General features: G+C 43.7%; 1 protein-coding gene across 1 annotated transcript in view; it reads left to right on the top strand.

Moving 5' to 3' along the window:
- The window catches only part of LOC128516134 (histone H3-like), a 575,451-nt gene that overhangs the window by 266,075 nt on the left and 291,143 nt on the right, over positions 1 to 18,233 (top strand). The window lies entirely within an intron of this gene.

The following is an 18,233-nucleotide window of genomic DNA, read 5'->3' as shown; positions in this document are numbered from 1 at the left end:
GAGAATAAAAAACTTTAAAATGTACATAATATACAGCAATAGGAATAATAAAAAAATCTAAATAAATTAGTAGGATAAGATAGAAATTTTCCACTTGTGGGACTAATAAAGGTTTATCTTATAAAATGTAAAGAAGTTAAAGAATATATATTCAACATAAAAAGTTCTATATTGTGGCGTGGGCGGGGCGGCGGCTGACGACCAGCATGCCTTGCGGGGATGTCGGTGTGTGTTCACCATGTTGGGGAAAGGTGTTTGGGTTGGTGGCTTCGGCCCTGTTTGTGTGAGGGGTGTGTGACGTGTGAAATGTGCTCCAGTTCAAGCTAGTGCTGAATTGGATGTAGGCTCCTGAGTGAAGGTGCTGCTCATGCCTTACATGCTGTGAGCTTAATAAAGTACTCCCAGCCATTGCATTGGGTAGCAAATAAGCTCACTCGTCTCTCCAGCATTCTTCCCGGCGTAAAAACGCTACATTGGTGTCAGAAGTGGGATGGAGAATAACGGGTTCGAGCGCACAAAGGAGGACCTTCTAAAAATCCAAGCGGGCCGCCGAGTAGCGGAGCGACTACTCGCGCAGAAGAAGCGCTTTTCCGGCGGAGCTAGCGCGAGCACACCACGTCAACCAACACGGACCGGGAAGCAGAAAATCCCGGCGCTGGATCTCAGGGCAGAGGCTGGCGCTGCGCAAGCGCCGGAGCAAAATACAGCTCCGTGCGCTGTTAGCCGGCAAAGCGAACTGCCGCTGCGCGAGGCCGAGCGCGGTGAGCCCATATTGGCGGCACATCGCGGCGGAAGAGCCGAGCGACCGCCCGCAGCTCAGTGGCGTTCGGTTCGTGAACCTAGCCGGGGACAGGGCTACCCGTCGCGGCTAGGCAACGAGCAGCTTTCCGACGTTTCGCGGCGAGGCGACGGCGCGGGTGACCGTAAGGAGGCGCTGCGCGAGGTCGAGCGCGCTGAGCCCATAATGGCGGCACCTCACGGCGAAAGAGCCGAGCGACCGCCCGCAGCTCAGTGGCGCTTGGTAGGTGAACCTAGCCGGGGACAGGGCTACCCGTCGCGGCTAGGCCTCGACACCGCTTCCGAGATTCCGCGACGACGCCGAGGACTACTGCTGCAACGTTCTCAGGCCTGAGGGACAGCCGGACTACCGCTGTAACGTTCTCAGGTCTGAGGGACAGCGTTCACCAGCAGCCGCTAAACTAGCGCCGGGTGGACGATTGGGGAGCCCCCGGGGCTTTACCTCGACTGTGTGCCGGACGGCGTCTTACTGCGGGCGCTCGTGGACACCGGCTCCACTGTTTCCCACGGGTTGTGGAACTGTGAACCGCTCATCGCCAGGCAGAAGGGCCCCACCCAGCGCTCGCGGGCACCGCAGCAAGACTTTTGGGTGGGGGCACCTATGGGGCGAATGGGCGTGGACACTCACAGCCAGCTCGGCTCTCCGATGTCATCTACCGGGTGCGGTTGGCAGGGCGGGCACGAGTTTTGCCCCACCGGGACCGTCTTGCGCCTCCACAGGCGCACGCCGGGGAACCATCGAACTCTGGAGGCCGGACCGCCTCAGGACTACATTCGCGTTCACCCCTCACCTGCCAAAGGACGCCGGCGTTCCCACCGCCAGCGCCGACCGCCTCCACGCCTCCGAAACGGAGTTCGTCATGGTGACCAGGGACGGTCACAGCTCGGGTGGGGGCAGTGTGGCGTGGGCGGGGCGGCGGCTGACGACCAGCATGCCTTGCGGGGATGTCGGTGTGTGTTCACCATGTTGGGGAAAGGTGTTTGGGTTGGTGGCTTCGGCCCTGTTTGTGTGAGGGGTGTGTGACGTGTGAAATGTGCTCCAGTTCAAGCTAGTGCTGAATTGGATGTAGGCTCCTGAGTGAAGGTGCTGCTCATGCCTTACATGCTGTGTGCTTAATAAAGTACTCCCAGCCATTGCATTGGGTAGCAAATAAGCTCACTCGTCTCTCCAGCATTCTTCCCGGCGTAAAAACGCTACAATATAGTAAAATGAAATATAATAGTAATGTGGTGTAGTGCAGTAAAGAGTCCAGTTATTGGTGAGATAATGTGCAAAATGTGCAATCGTGTGAGTGTTAGGTCCTTGTGGTGTTATGGTTGAGAGACCGTATCGCCTGCGGGAAGAAGCTCCTCCTCGGTGTCTCTGTGTTGGCCTTAAGGGAGCGGAATCGTTTCCTGACCACAACAGAGAGAACAGTCCATTGCTGGGATGGCTGAGGTCTTTCACTATCTTCCTGGCCTTGGTCCAGCACTGCTTGCTGTAGATTGATTGAAGGTCAGGGAACTTGGTGCGGATGGTGCACTCAGCTGATCGCACCACCCTCTGTAGAGCTCGTCTGTCCTGCATGGTGCTGTTCCCGACCAGGTCGTGATGTTTCCCGTCAGGATGCTCTCTATGGTGCAGGAGTAGAAGTTCCTTGGAGTTCCTTGCACCTTGGAAGGCAGTCTAAAGTCTCTTAGGCATCTGAAGTGGTAGAGACGCTGCCGGGCCTTTTTCCCCACGGTGTTGATGTGACAGGACCATGATAGGTCCTGCGTGATCTGAACACCTAGGTATCTGAAGCTGTCCACTCTCTCCACTAGGCTCCTGTTGATGCCGGGGTCTTGTAGTTCCTCTTCTGCTTCGTGCTAAAGTCCACTATCAGCTCCCTTGTTTTACTGACGTTCAGGAGAAGATTGTTCCTCTGGCGCCAGTTCTCAAGATTTCAAACCTCCTCCAGGTAGGCCGTCTCGTAGTTGTCAGAGATGAGATCAGGCCCACCACTACAGTGTCGTCAGCAAACTTAATGATGGATATACAATATGAAAGACATAAAAGTACAAGATTCAGGTATAAACGATTGAATTATACAAATAATTATACACAGTTAAATAGAAGTTATAAAATATAAGCAAACTTAAGAAAAATATACAAATAAGTAATAACTGTAGACAGAGTAAAGCAACAAATAAACAGACAAATAAATAACGAAAAAGGGGAAAAAAGAAAATAAACTAAGTAAAAAGCACAAAATACTAAGAAAGAAAGAAAGAAAAAAAAGAAAGAAAAAAAAATCGCAGCGTTACATCAACTATTTTCTATTAAGTTATTAACTTTAAAATTATATATATATATATATATATATATATATATAGAGAGAGAGAGAGAGAGATTAGATAAGATTATTTTGTTCCACATTAATTGAAACACAATTAATGTTAATATATGGTAGTGCGGCCAGAGTCTCATCAGACCTGAGAATTTTTTTTTCTCATGGTCTGAGAGTCCTTCAGGTGCCTTTTACTAAGGAGTGGCTTCCGTCTGGCCACTCTACCATATAGGCCTGATTGGTGGATTGCTGCAAAGATGTTTGTCCTTCTGGAAGGTTCTCCTCTCTCCACACAGGAACCCTGGAGCTCTGACAGAGTGACCATCAGGTCACTCCCTGACTAAGGCCCTTCTCCCCTGATGGCTCAGTCTAGATGGCCGGCCAGCTCTAGGAAGAGTCCTGAACAAAATTAAACTTTCAATAATCGCCTGTAAATCGCCATTTATCAGGTGATTAAGCATCATTACTACTAGTATAAAATAAAGACATGACTCACATCACATCCAGTCCGCCATCTCTGCTTGCTGATTTAAAACCTTGAAAAGGGTTTTGGAGAGCCGGAGTCAAGAGCTTTAGCAAATTGTTGCATTTCTAGTATCAAGGCACTTCTGAACCGGAGACAACATCTGAAGCATCTTATCCGGGATAAGAAAAAAAAGAACTGGACTGTTGATCAGTGGTGCAAAGTCCTCTTTTCAGAGGAAAGTAAATTTTGCAAGCTCTCACCATCTGGTAAAAGAATGTAGAGGCACAGAATCCAAGTCCTTTGAAGTTTCTTGAACTTGATGGCCCAGTGTAGTTTGTTTTTAGATTCCTAGTTGCAGTAAAACATTTGAATGGTGCAACCACTTACTCTTTAGGAAACTCATCTGGGAGTTATTGCCACATCCCCTCCTATCCATTTCAATATTTTTGGTTCATTTAAGGAGTTCCTCCAGTCCAAAGACATGCAGATTAGGCTTATTAGCATCCCAAATTGCCTGTAGTGTGTGAGTGTGTGTGCCCTGTGATGGATTAGAACCCTGTCCAGGGTGTACCTCACCTTGTGCCCTAAATTTCCTGGAATAGGCTACAGCCCCCGGTGACTCGACGGGATTAAGCAGTATGATGATGATGATGATGATGAGTGAGTGAGTGAGTGATTGCTCTGTAAGATCCTCACAGCTGGTTCCTCTACAGAGGGTGCATGTGTGTACTGGTCCTGTGTGGTGATGTACAGAACGCCTAAGTTCATCTGAGTTCCTTTTCCTCCAAGGGTGCAACAAAAACACCTTATTGAACAGTTAGTCTGAAATCCTGGAGAATTCACACAAACATCATGGAAATTTGCTGATCAATACTGTTTTTTTTTTCAGTTACATTTACATTTACATTTAGGCATTTGGCAGACACTCTTATCCAGAGCAACTTACAAAAAGTGCTTTAAAGTTTACATCATTGGATACATACATACATACATACAGTTGATAATTGATAATTATTTTTTTAAAATTGATTAACTGTTTGTATGTTTAATAAACTGTAAAGAAAATACACATGTTGGATCCAAGCTGCCAGAAATGACTATATTTATAAAACATTTTTTGTTTCTATTTGGCGCCCTCTTGAGGCGAAAGGGCCCATGGGCAGTGACGTCACACCGGGTGTTCACCACATGCAGACAGGTTATTTTGGAAAACTATTTCCAGGGTGATGATGTTTAGAATCTATTCCTTTTCAGGGGTTTGTGTGTGAACATGTTTTTTGTTGTGTAAAAGCGTTCACCAAACCTGCAGTATCTCATGTGTTTCAGGTCAGACCATGCTTTACTTTTTCAAGCTTCTGGTCGGCCAACATGGATTTGCGGGAAATGTATGTGAAACAAATGTTTTGACAATGAAGAAGGATCTGTGTGTGTGCATGGTGGCGTAGTGCTTAGTACCAGTTTTGTGTGTAACGCATTAGAAAGTAAAAGTTAGAGTAAGAGTAGAGCATTAGAGTACTGTTTTAATGTAACGAGTGATCTAACGCACACATTAAAGTTCTCCGTTATTTAGTTACATTACAAAAAATGTCATCTGTTATTCAGGCAATTTATGTAATCCATAAGCCAGACAGCAGTCAGTCACAATCTGTTATTGTGTGTGTGTGTGTGTGTGTATGTGAAGGTCGTCCTACAAGCCCTGCCCCCAATATCCCCCCCCCCCCTTCGTGTTATTCCTGCTGTTATACCCCTATTTCATCTGTGTGGTTTGACTATGTGAGGACCGACGCACTGAAAGATGGAAACCTAATCACAGCGTCAAAACTGGCAGGGAATCATGATGAACCGTACATATGGCCACCACGCGACACCGCGTAGGTGAGAGAGGGGTATTAGTAGGTGAGATGGGGGTATTAGTAGGTAAGATGACGGTATTAGTGGGTGAGATGGGGGTATTAGTAGGTGAGATGGGGGTATTGGTAGGTAAGATGAGGGTATTAGTGGGTGAGTTAGGGGCATTAGTGGGTGAGATGGGGTATTAGTAGGTGAGATGGTGTATTAGTAGGTGAGATGGGGGTATTAGTAGGTGAGATGGGGGTATTAGTAGGTGAGATGGGGGTATTAGTGGGTGAGTTAGGGGTATTAGTGGGTGAGATGGGGTATTAGTAGGTGAGATGGGGGTATTAGTAGGTGAGATGGGGGTATAAGTGGGTGAGTTAGGGGTATTAGTAGGTGAGATGGGGTATTAGTAGGTGGGATAGGGGTATTAGTAGGTGGGATAGGGGTATTAGTAGGTGAGATAGGGGTATTAGTAGGTGAGATAGGGGTGCTAGTAGGTGAGATAGGGGTATTAGTAGGTATGATAGGGGTATCAGTAGGTGAGATAGGGGTATTAGTAGGTGAGATAGGGGTATCAGTAGGTGAGATAGGGGTATTAGTAGGTATGATATGGGTATTAGTAGGTGAGATGGGGGTATTAGAAGTAAACAGATTATGGGCCAAACTTGACTGAGTGATGATGGTAGAATAATTATAAAGGTCTTGACTAAAACAACATGCATGAGGAATCACAAAGGAGTTTTCATTTTCTGCAATGGAAAAGTACTGAACTAGTATTTTTACTTTTTTAGAAAGTAACGTAAAATGTAAAATTTAGTTTAGGGTACTGATACTGGCAGTGACACACTTACTAAATGTGGTTCTTCACCCAAATAACGGTTAATCATTAGTGGTTTCTGTGCCTGATCTCACTCTCAGTATTGCTGATCTAACGTACCATCAGACTCTAGCACTCTTTAGGATTTAGATAAACATTAAGCATTTTCAGAGAAGATTCCTGATAGCCAAGCTTCCTTTTCCAAAAATCTTTTTTCTTATGTAAAAAAAATATATTATTAATCCTATGATATATCATAGACTGCATTCTGTTTTACAACACTATCTTAAATATCACAACCTTAACTGTCCTCTGTTTATATACAGTAAATGTACAGTACTGTGCAAAAATCATCTTTACCATATTATCTTTAGTATGGTGTTAAATATGTTTATCACGTCTCTATTATTATGCACAAAACCTATCATTATCTCCAAACATACCTTAAAAATTAATGAATAAATAACATTACAGAAGAATATTTGCATGCCTGTAAAGAAAGCAACATACGGAATTGCATGACAAATCAGTTTTTAGAAAATATGAGTTATTTTGGTAATTCTTTAAGTTTTCTGTTTGGCCGTGACTTGTTCCAAAGCCATCGACCCTTGGTGCTCACCTTATGGCAGTTTTCTGCGCCCTAAGTCACGGATTTAGTGCCAGCTTTGCACACCTGAATAAAATACTACTCTAATTCCTATCACTTGTTTTTGGAGTTGTTTCTGTCAGTGTGGGACAACAAGCAATTCTTGAGCACAGGAAGCGCTTTGGATCCGTACAGGGCCAGGTACACAGTTATCTGTGGGTTCTGAACAGCACATAGGGTTCTCTGATTTAAAGAGGCTTAAATCAAGTAATGAGGCCCTTGCTCAAGAATCGCTTGACAGCTACTGGTGAGTGTGAAGTGTGAGGAGTGCAATGAAGTACATACTGTATGGTGCTGGCTCATTTTTGCATTTAAAGAAAGCATCATCATTTAGAATTAGATGTTGGTAGCTACAGAGAGGGAGGGAGCATACCGATGGCGTGTTGTGGACGCATTTAGGACTTTTGGAGACGAGTCTTGCAGATTAGTTGCACAGGTTAAATGGCAGCCAGAGGCAAAGCTGCCAGGAGCAAGCTGCACTAGTCCAGTCCTGAAATGACAAAACTGGCAGAAGGATTGAGTGGTCACTGACTTACTGGACAGAAACCCTTAAATCCTTTCTAAATCAATAATTTAAACACTGCGCAGGAGTGACATGACAGTTACAGGCAGCAGGTTATGGGAGGACATCAAGCTGTCCAGGACAAGCCCCAGTACATCTCCTGTTGCTGTATTCTCTTGATAATCGCAGCAGTGGGGCAGCTGACATTGCTTAATTGCAATCCCTTGGCTGGTGTGTTTTTCTCCAGTCTGTTTAAATTCTGCATGTTCCTTAAACAGTTTCTCATTTTAAATTCAAATTTATTCATCACCTACACAACTGTGCACAGTACGACATGCAGTGACACATTTACACGATTGCCATTGAACAGAAAAATTATGGTAGGAATGAAAAGAATCAAATTTATAGTATGTACAATGGACAATTTAAAAGCTTTTTTTGCACAATTTTGCAGCACAAGAGAGAGAAAAAAAATTGGATAAGTTGTGATCATGTGACGATCAGCGTTAAAACAAGAAGCTCATGCGTGATACATGATACTCGGTACTCGTAAACCAAGGCTAGCTGTTTTTCAGGTCAAAATTTATTTAAAATATTTCCGCAAACCAGAACACTCGCGAACCGTGTTACTCACAGTCCGAGGTTCCACTGTATAGCGCCAGTCTCCCTCTCTGAGTGAATGGGGGTTGTTCATATTTGGTCCACTAGGGGCACCAGAGGATGTTGTATCTCATCAGAGTTATCTCCTTTTGGCTTGGGAAGTAACATGGTGCAGTGGGCTGTGGAAGAATAATTTGAGTTTCCGTTATTTCTTAAGGGCTGATTTACTAGTGTTTTGGAATACGAGCCCACTTCAGGAATAAATTATGCTCGTAATCCAAGGTTCCACTGTATACTCCAAGGTCCTTATCTTAGTGTGCACTCCCATTTTAATGCTTAGACTCATGTTACTCGTGGATTGACAGCACCCCATGAGCCAGCTGTTTGATGTTAGACTCATCCAGTGGCATTATGGTGTATGACAGCTGAGGTACCATAGCAGTGGATTGTGAATGCTCAGTTTATTCTCAGACTCTCAGGAATGTGAACAGGCGTGATGTGACCAAACTTAAACAAGCACCAATGGTCTTGAGAACAGTTCCAACAGAATCAAATGCAATGTCGATCAAAGGATCCAGGCTGCTTGTTAGTACCGCGTATTATGAAAACTACAGCAGGGGGCAATGCTTTTTCATACAAAGCCCCAATTCAATTTTATTTGTATAGCGCTTTTAGCAATTTTCATTGCCGCAAAGCAGCTTTACACAGTCAAAAGAATTATTTATATTTGTATGAAATGTGAATTTGTATGAATCAAAATGGTTAGTTTGTCCCTGGTGAGCAAGCCGAGGGCGACAGTATAGTCTTCCAAAATAGTGTTCGGGACTCAGACACAGTCTCAGTGTTTAAGTCCAGGCTAAAAACCTATTTATTTAGCCAAGCATTTTTATAAATAGATTAGCTTTAGGTAAAGGAGCAGATCTGGGGGACTCATGGACGTAGAGTATTATGGTGAACTGGTATGTTTAGATGCTGTCCTCCTCACTCTCATTGATCACTCAGGTTTGCTGACGGTGAGGTGATTGTTTGCTTTACATCTCAGTTCCCCCTCATGTTTGTGTTTCCTTCTGGCTCTCCCTTTTAGTTATGATGTCATAGTTAGTCCTGCCGGAGTCTCTGCTTGCACTCTACAGTTAATATACATTCACATTATACATTGTGTGACTGTGACCATACCTAACTGTTATCTCTACTTCTCTTCTGCTCTCTCTCCTTTTTCCTCTACCTATCTCTCTGTCGAGCTATACATGTCGCTCCTGAGCTGGCAGTGATCCAGACCCCCTCTGCCCGCTGGACCTCTCTAACTCATCCTGGAGTCCTGCTTCTGGTTGGAGATCTCATCACATGGATGCCCCCGTGTGGTCTGCCTGGAATGCGTGTGGTGACTGGGGTTGGTTCCACTTTTCCATGAAGGTGGTCCTGTCCTCGACTGATGCAGACAGCTGTTCTCTGAGGACCTGTGACTTCAGTCGCTCAATATTTCAGGACTGGAATTTCTTATAGTCTACCTGAGCCTCCAGGAACAACCTGGACTTTAATCTTACACATCTCCTCTTATACTGAACTTCCAGTCTCGCATAGTATTATGCACATCAATCCCTGCTATCTGTTTTCACCCAGATGAGGATGGGTTTCCTGTTGAGTCTGGTTCCTCTCAATAGGTTTCTTCCTATTACCATCTCAGGGAGTTTTTCCTTGCCACTGTCGCCCTCGGCTTGCTCATCAGGAACGATCATATCATTTTGATTCATATACATTCACATTTCATACAAACTTAATTCTTTTGATTGTGTAAAGCTGCTTTGTGACAATGTAAATTGTTAAAAGCGCTATACAAATAAAATTGAATTGAATGTCCTCGGCTTTAACAGAATTGTAACTTTCAGGCAACATTTTCACACAATGTCATGGGTTAGACATGTGTTGGCTCTATCCATTAGCAGCAGTGTTCCTGGCACCAAGTTTGTGCTCCATATCGAATTTGTAAGGTGTGAAAGAGAGTACCCACCTCTCCTTATGATGATAGCAGAAGTGATAGCAGTCACCTTGTCAGGGTCAGTAGTGACAGAATTAGCACTGACGGCTAGAGCCAGAAACATTATTGAGAAGACCTGCCTAGCGGGGAAAGTCTACGTCTGACAGAAGCGATGTCAGTGTTAGTGAGTATTAAACTGGCCCAACTGGAAAAGGCAGTGACGTGGCAAGCGAAGGTACTGCAGCACTGTCAGGCCTAGACTGACCTCAGTGACACTATTATTTAAACTAAACCTGATCAATCTTCATACAGTTTCTAATATTTAATGTCCATGAAGTAAAACAGAACAAAAGTGTAAAATACTGTATAAAACAAGAGAAAATACATCCAATGCTGGACAATACTACCCTCTAGTGGCCACACGCGGAATGGACAAACTATCATCTTTTAACTTGAGCCTCACCTGTGAGATTGAGAACAGAGTGGGGTTTTTTCCTCAGAGCTCATGATGCAGTGTTTGGGATTGGACACGCAGCATGGACCGTGCCAGCTATGACCAGGACTGGAGGAGAGCCCGGTTCATGAATCTTATGATCTTATGAAGTGGCAGTTTGTAGTGTGTTGAAACCACCATATGGACAAGTCTGAAGGTGCAGAGAAACACATCTCAGACAATGTTTCCAGACAAATTGGAGGGCTGTGTCAATAAGGGCATCTGCTTTCAAATCTGTGCCAAGTGTATATCCGGTGTAAACCAGTGCCATGTTGCGTGTAGAACAGATAGTCCGCTGTGGCGACCCCTGACCCCCCACCACCCTGAATACGGGATAAAGTGGTAAAGACGATGAGTGAGTGAGTGAAGAGACTTTTTCTTGTGTATGTGTATGGTGGTTAGATAGCTGTTTAATCAGCCAGTCATCAGACAGCAAGCATATATAATCAAACATCAGATAAAGAATCATAAGGTTCGATTTGATACGGTTGTTGGTACCAGATACATCAGGTATTACAAGATCTGATTAAAGCCATTACGGATGATGAGAGCATCACATGGTTGTCTTTTGGTGTCTTTTAGCATTTAAAGGTGTAGAGTTTAGTATTTTTACATACCGTATGTCTTTACTTGAATTACATGACTGAGTGCCACAGGTTACCTCACTGTCTATAGGGTTTATCCTGTACAGAAAGTCGAAGAGGGGAGATTTGAACCCTAACACAGGGAACTCGTGGCATGAGGTAGGTACACCCTGGATGGGGTGTCGGTGTATCTCCGAGCATTCAATCACTCAGGCGAATAACCTAATGCATGGCTTTAAACTGAGGAAACCCAGCAAGCACATGGAGAACATGCACCCCAAGCACACAGACCTGGGGTGGGAATCAAACCCTCGACCCTGGGGGTGTGAGCTCACATTGCTAACTGCAATACCCCCGATACCAACATACAACCTGGATTTTTGTCTTTTACTTGGAACCATAAAAGCGCCACCTGGTGACAGACAGCAGAAAGTGGAGTCAGAAGAGTTCTCGTTCAGCATGAAGTATGATGCTACCTAATGATGCTGGAAGTGAATGAAATGGATCAATCACAGATAAAAGAATAGAAGAATAAATAATGAATATGACCTGACTGTTCTTTCTTTGAGGAATGAAAAAGCAGAGTGAAAGAAAAGATTTTAAAAGACATTTTTGTGGTGAGTGTTCGGTTGGTTGCATCTGTGTCTCATTTCAGTTCTGGCTATAAAACCGCTGGAGCAGCAGGCAGTCAGTCAGTGGGGGCAGCGGTAGAAACTCTGGGGCCCCGAAACCCTTGAAACCCCTGAAACCCCTGAAACCCCTGAAACCCCTGAAACCCTTGAAACCCCTGAAACCCCTGAAACCCCTGAAACCCCTGAAACCCTTGAAACCCCTGAAACCCCTGAAACCGCTGAAACCCCGGGCCCCCAGCCGCCCCGTCACATTTACACTTCACGCCAAAGAATTCATTATTATGTCACATCACAGATAACAAAAGAACAACAACTGCGATTGTCAGAGAGCATGCATTCTTAAACACACACACACACACACACACACACAGAAGTGCAGGCTGAAGTATGGCACAGATTTTAAAATGTGCCGTTATTATTATTACAGTAAATGCTGCTATTATTATCGGCTCGGTTGTGTTTGTGTGTGTGTGTGTGTGTGTGTGTGTGTGTGTGTGTGTGTGTGTAGACTGAGAGCGGTGACCGTGGCAACAGATGTGGCACATGGCTGAGGTCGCTGGCGCAGTCGTTCTGGCACACACACGCACACACACGACAGGCAAGCCGAGACGTCCTGTCACACTTCAACAGAATCTTTAAAACTTTAATTCACACACACACACACACACACACACACACACACACACACACACACACACACACACTGTGCTTAACAACATTCTCATGACATCACACTAGCCCACACGGCGAAACACAAACGCACATTTTCCACTCACGGTATAGACGGAGACGGTGGGAGGCCACACACACACACACACACACACACACACACAGACTGGAGCTCATTCTTTCCGTCCTCACTCTGCCACGCGTTTTCCCTCAGCCCTATAGCCTGTTTTGGCTCCGTCCATCCGTTAACCGCCCTCTCCTCTACAACTGATATAATACTGTACTTTACTTCCATATGGGACTTTCTATTCTCTCCATCCAACACACACACAGTGAGAGAGAGAGAGAGAGAGAATGTGTGTGTGGGGGGGGGGGGTGTAAGGGAGAAGGGGAGGATGGAAATAGGAAAGGACCGATCTGTACAGAGACACACACACACACACACACACACACACATTCAAACATTACAGGCCATTTGGGAACACCAGTTAACCGAATCTGCATGTCTTTGAGTCCCCAGAGGAAAGCTCGGGCCTGGAGGTGCAAGACCACGGTGCTAAACACTCCACCACTGTGCCACCCTCTAATCTCCCATCACACACTCTAACACCAGGGATTATCTCCTGACTTCTGAGCAGGACACACAGTGGTAACGGTATAGTGGTAATGTTCCTTCAGGCTTGTTCCTGTGTGTGTGTAAGAGCTATGAGATGTTCATGCAGGTCTTTACAAACTTTTTCAAGGCTGAACTTCCACCACCGATCCTGACCACCATCTATAGAGGAACTATCGGGAGAATCCTGAGCGGCTGCATCACTGTCTGGTTTGTACCATATCGGACCGCCAGACCCTATACGGAGAGTGAGGACAGCAGAGAAGATCATCGGGGTCTCTCTCCCATCTACTGAGGACATCTACACCACACGCTGCATCCGCAAAGCCACCAGCATTGTGGCTGATCGGACACACCCCTCTCACACACACCCATCACACACACACTTCACACTCCTGCCATCTGGGAAAAGGTACCGGAGCATTCGGGCCTCACATCCAGACTGTGTAACAGCTTTTACCCACAAGCCATCCGTCTCCTCAACACAAAGGGACTGGACTGATAACACACACACACACATTATCACTCAGAGTAACTCAACTACTTCAAAACATTGAGACTGGACTGATAAATCCCCAAATACACAAACACACTGATCTACTCTACCAAAACTATTGTACACCGCTGGTTTATCAGGTCTCCAGATCTCCAGTTAGTTAATGTATGTGTGTGTGTGTGTGTGTAGCACCCTGGAGGAACGTGGTGTCGTTTCACTGTGTACTGAACTGTATATGGTTGAAGTGACAATAAAAGCCTACTTGACTAATAAAGAACTGTTTTGCAGTTTCTATTCTGTCTCTCTTCATTTTGTCCTCCTGACTCCTCCTCCACCTTCTCCCGTCTCATCCGTCTCTACTGTCTTCCTCAGAGCTGGAGCTGTTAATCCAATTAGGAACGTGTGAATAGCAGTATGGGTGAGGAGAAGACTCTGTGTGTGTGTGTGTGTTTCTATAATTAAACATGTACACATGTAATTCATAAAAACTGTGAGTGTGTGTGTGTGTGTGTGTGTGTGTTAAAGTCAGTAGGAAGGGAAAGGAAAGTACTGAGGCAGACACCAGAGAGAGGCTCAATGTGTTTCCTGAAAAGTTCAAGCTCTAAGAAAATAAATAAGACGTTTGATCACAAAGAGAGCATTCACACGTGCACCCCCTCTTACCCTATATTACCCCCCCCCCCCAACACACACACATTACCCCCACCCCTCCCCCCGCGGTCTCTCCCCCTCCCGTTCACCTATGTACACAGAAACACTCCTTCTCCCTCTCCGGCTGCATTCACACTTGGTATTCACAGATGATCTGTTCACGCCCGGACAGAATCGGCTGCAGGTATAAATGGGGTCACACTGGCGTCTTGTCTGATTCTCCTCGTGTTTTATTTCCTTGTTTCTTACACCATGATCATTTTCACCCCACCCCTTTTTTCTATCCTGTTCCTAATCTCTCACACTCCTGAGGCCTCCTCTCTCTCTCTCTCTCTCTCTCTCTCTCCACTCTACGTTCATTTTTCCTGTCTCTCTGTCTTTAGACAGGTTGACACGACGTCAGTGCTGCAGTTCATCTGCTTATTTAGCAAAAAGTTAGAAAGTAATAATGGATGCGCTGACACTGATGCCATAAAATGTCTTCGCGGTGCTTCGTCTTACACGCAGCGGCACAAAAGAAAACCTGCACTTTGGGGCACAAAGCTCCCTTTGTGTGTGTGTGCGTGCACAAGTGTGTGCGTGTGTGTGTGTGTGTGTGTGTGTGTGCATGCATTCCCAATCCAAATAACACACACACATGCACACTTGTGCACACACAATGTGGCCATGTGCCGTATATTCAGTCGCTTTTCCAGGGCCGGGTTTTTAGGAGTTGTAGGCTGCAGAGAGTCCTGCACCTCGACCCAATCACATAACATGCAAATCCCTTTTTCTCAGGAAAAGGAATTAGAATGTATGTATGAGAAACATACGAGAAATGCAGAACTTCTTGTTACGCACTGATATCTGTGAAGATCGTCTAACAGCAACTTCAGCCGCAAAATCGAGACCTAGGTCATGGCTTTGATCAACTTTATCAGCTCAGTGATTAGCTCTTAGCATTAGAGGTAATCTCGTTCAATCAGCAGTGAAGTATTGTCACTAATCAACGCTTTAGGAGTCGATGCTTAGAGACATGTTCATTAAGCACAGGTAAAGATGACGTATCTCTCAGCTTGTATTTTCTGCTCACTGAAATTATAGGTACCTAAGCACTATGACATCAAAGAGCGCGAAGATTAAAGTTTCCATCATCTAGGGCTTTTGGGAGATCTTTACATGCTCAAAAAGTCATTAAAATCAGCAGACAGGTTGGAATCTGCTGCCATTAGGAAGCCTGAGCAGCTTGGCCCATTATATTGGGCTGTTTGCAAAAGGCATCCAGTGGAATTTGGTACAGTATACTCCTCCTAGGGGATTTATACAATTGCCACCAAACAGTGCCATTATGATCTCAAAACATTGGGATGCAATATTGCGAAAGCATTTTTAATATCTTAAACTGCTCCACCGCGGCAAGGCCTGAAATATAATATTAATATATATCAATATAAATGAAGTGAAATATATATATATATATATATATATATAAAGAAATAAACCAAATGAATGACTTTTTAAGGTTTTTAAATTAATAAAAGCACACCACATGTTTGAAGTGAATTGAGATTTAAGATTTGCATAAGTCTTATAAGGGATGCATAGAGATGACACACTTATTTTTCACTCACTAGCAAAATATTTATTATTCATCTATTCATTTTGTCACAATTTCCGAGTGGAAAACAAGAACACATTTTTAAAAATCCCCTCGTCTGAACACTTTCAAGTCGTGTGCTGTTTTTTGAAGTTTCATTTATAGCCAGCTCGGACAAACATAACCTGGCATCAGTTAATGTAATGCAGTTAATAAAGTTCAAATCGAGAGGCTTAAACAGAGCAATAAAAAGCTGCAACCTCTGTGTTGGGTGATGACGTGTAAGATCGCATTCTCAGTCCAGATTCAGCGTTAAAGCCCATCTTTCTGCTGTTCCTGCTCAGACTCGCTAAGACCTTTGTGTCACGGGAAGACTCTGCCTCCTTTTTAATACCTATCTTGTCCCCTTGTTCTGGTCTATGTCTTTCTCCGTGCGTCATCCTGATTCTCTACGGATAAGTTCTTTAACAAAAGAGAAAAAGGAAATCATCTACAAACGAGGATTGAGACAAAAAAAAACCCTAGCACTTTCTCACTCGCTCGCGTCTTCTCCCACGATTGGGCCAAATGGCTCAAAGCTTCATGTTATCACAAGCATGCCAACAACTGTTCAGCTACACACACACACACACACATGCATAGAAAGAGAGAGAGAGAGAGAGAGAGAGAGAGAGCAGTAGGAGGAGAATGGTGGAAATGGAAAGACAGAGTAAGCCACCTACCTCCACCCGTCCACCTTTTTTTATTCCATTCCACCCTCCCTTTCTCACTGTGTTCCTCTTCTAATGATATTTCCCCTGAGTCACTTTCTGTCATATAGTCGTACACGTACACACAAACCTTTTTTATTTTACCTTATTTTTATTATTTTTTTTTACAAAAAAATAAAAGACACACTCAGTGCCTCGAATATTCATTATGAAGTATCTTGTTAAACTTGTTCAAACTTGTGATTTTGACCATGTACAAAAACAGAAGTGACTAAAGTCAGCATAAAATCTAAATATCATACCTCTGATGTTTTTTTTATATTATTTTAAGCACAGCAGCATAAAACATACAGTACCACAGGTTTCAGATAGATATTATTTAACATCTTACTTCCTACATACATATAAGTTTGATGTAGTATTTATTAAATTGACTGTATTACTCTGCATAAAATGATTTAAGCATGTTATTACATTGCACACAAAGCAGGAAGTAGACGGGAACTGGCAAAGTAACAGCAAAAACTACAACTACAACAAAAGAAAAAGCCCTTTGGACATTCTACTGTAAAAAGAAAAAAAAGAAAGAAAGAAAGGAAGAAATCTTAAAAAGTGACAATGTAAATTTATCTACAAATACAACAAACCAAATATAAGAGTATTGAGGTCATTTGTAATGTTACAAAACTTTTTTAACAAAATTATATATTTTTTGATAATGTTGATAAGTTTAGATCATTTTGTTAGTGTTAGGAATTTATTTTTTAAAAGAAGTTTAAAATATACTTCTTACTATTTTGCAGTTTTAGTAACAATTGACTGAAAATAACCTAATGATCTTATATTGGGTTTGTTGAAAAAAATTATAGCTAGATGTAAGACACGTGCACACATACTGCAGAGGTTAGAATTAAGATTAAACTCTCAAACAGTGGTTGCGGTGGTGTATTGGTTAGCACTGTGGTCTCACACCTCCAGGTTGGGGGTTCGAGTCCCACTGCAGGTCTTTGTGTGGGTTAATCTGTTCTGTTTGGGTTTTCATGAAAATCTAATCTTCTCCAACTGCTCTTATTTGGCATCCATCTGGCGACCATCATTATAACGACTACTCTGATTGACTTTTAAGCATAACAATAGTTCATAACACAACGCTGCCTTGATCTAGCCCTTCCTAAATGTTAGAACGTGTAGACTGACATTTTTCAGCCTTTTCACTCTGAATATGGTGAAATTGTAGTGTTTCAAAGCAAAGCACACTCAGTGCAACATTTACAAACAAACAAGCTTGAAGTAATTTAAGCAAATATTCTCACTTGAGCGTTCACTTGTTTCCCGCTGACAGATCGAGATAAAGACAAGCGTTTTAACAGATTTTCGTTGGTCAGAGAAGTCATTTTAAAGAAATTGACTACTCAGAATCTACTGGACATAAATGCAAGAAATCAAGGTTTGCTTCTACATCTACAGTATATCTGGAATTTCTTTTGAATCATTATAGTATGTATCTATGTATGTATGTAAAAACTGCACAGGAATAAAAAAAAAAACTGCACAGATTCACAAGGACGTGTTAAGTGTGTCAGAGCTGATGGTCTTGAGAGAGACCTGAACCATGAGCTTTGGGATGAACTGAAACTGGAGCCTACTTCAAGTCCCAATATAATCGCCTGAGCTGGCAAATGCTCTTGTAGGACGTGTGAACACAAATCTCAACAGAAACACTGCAAAATCTAATGAAGAGCCTCCAGACAAAAGAAAAGCAAACAAGGGGAAACACAGGAGCAGTGCGATGGTCAGAGGAGCACAAACTTTAGAAAACTTTACAGTGTACATGACTTATTTTGAATGAGTGTAATCAAA

Source organism: Clarias gariepinus, chromosome 28 (genome assembly GCF_024256425.1).
Source record: "Clarias gariepinus isolate MV-2021 ecotype Netherlands chromosome 28, CGAR_prim_01v2, whole genome shotgun sequence".
NCBI lineage: Eukaryota > Metazoa > Chordata > Actinopteri > Siluriformes > Clariidae > Clarias > Clarias gariepinus.
The sequence above is the reverse complement of the archived record's forward strand: the minus strand, read 5'-3'. Positions and strand labels throughout refer to the sequence as shown.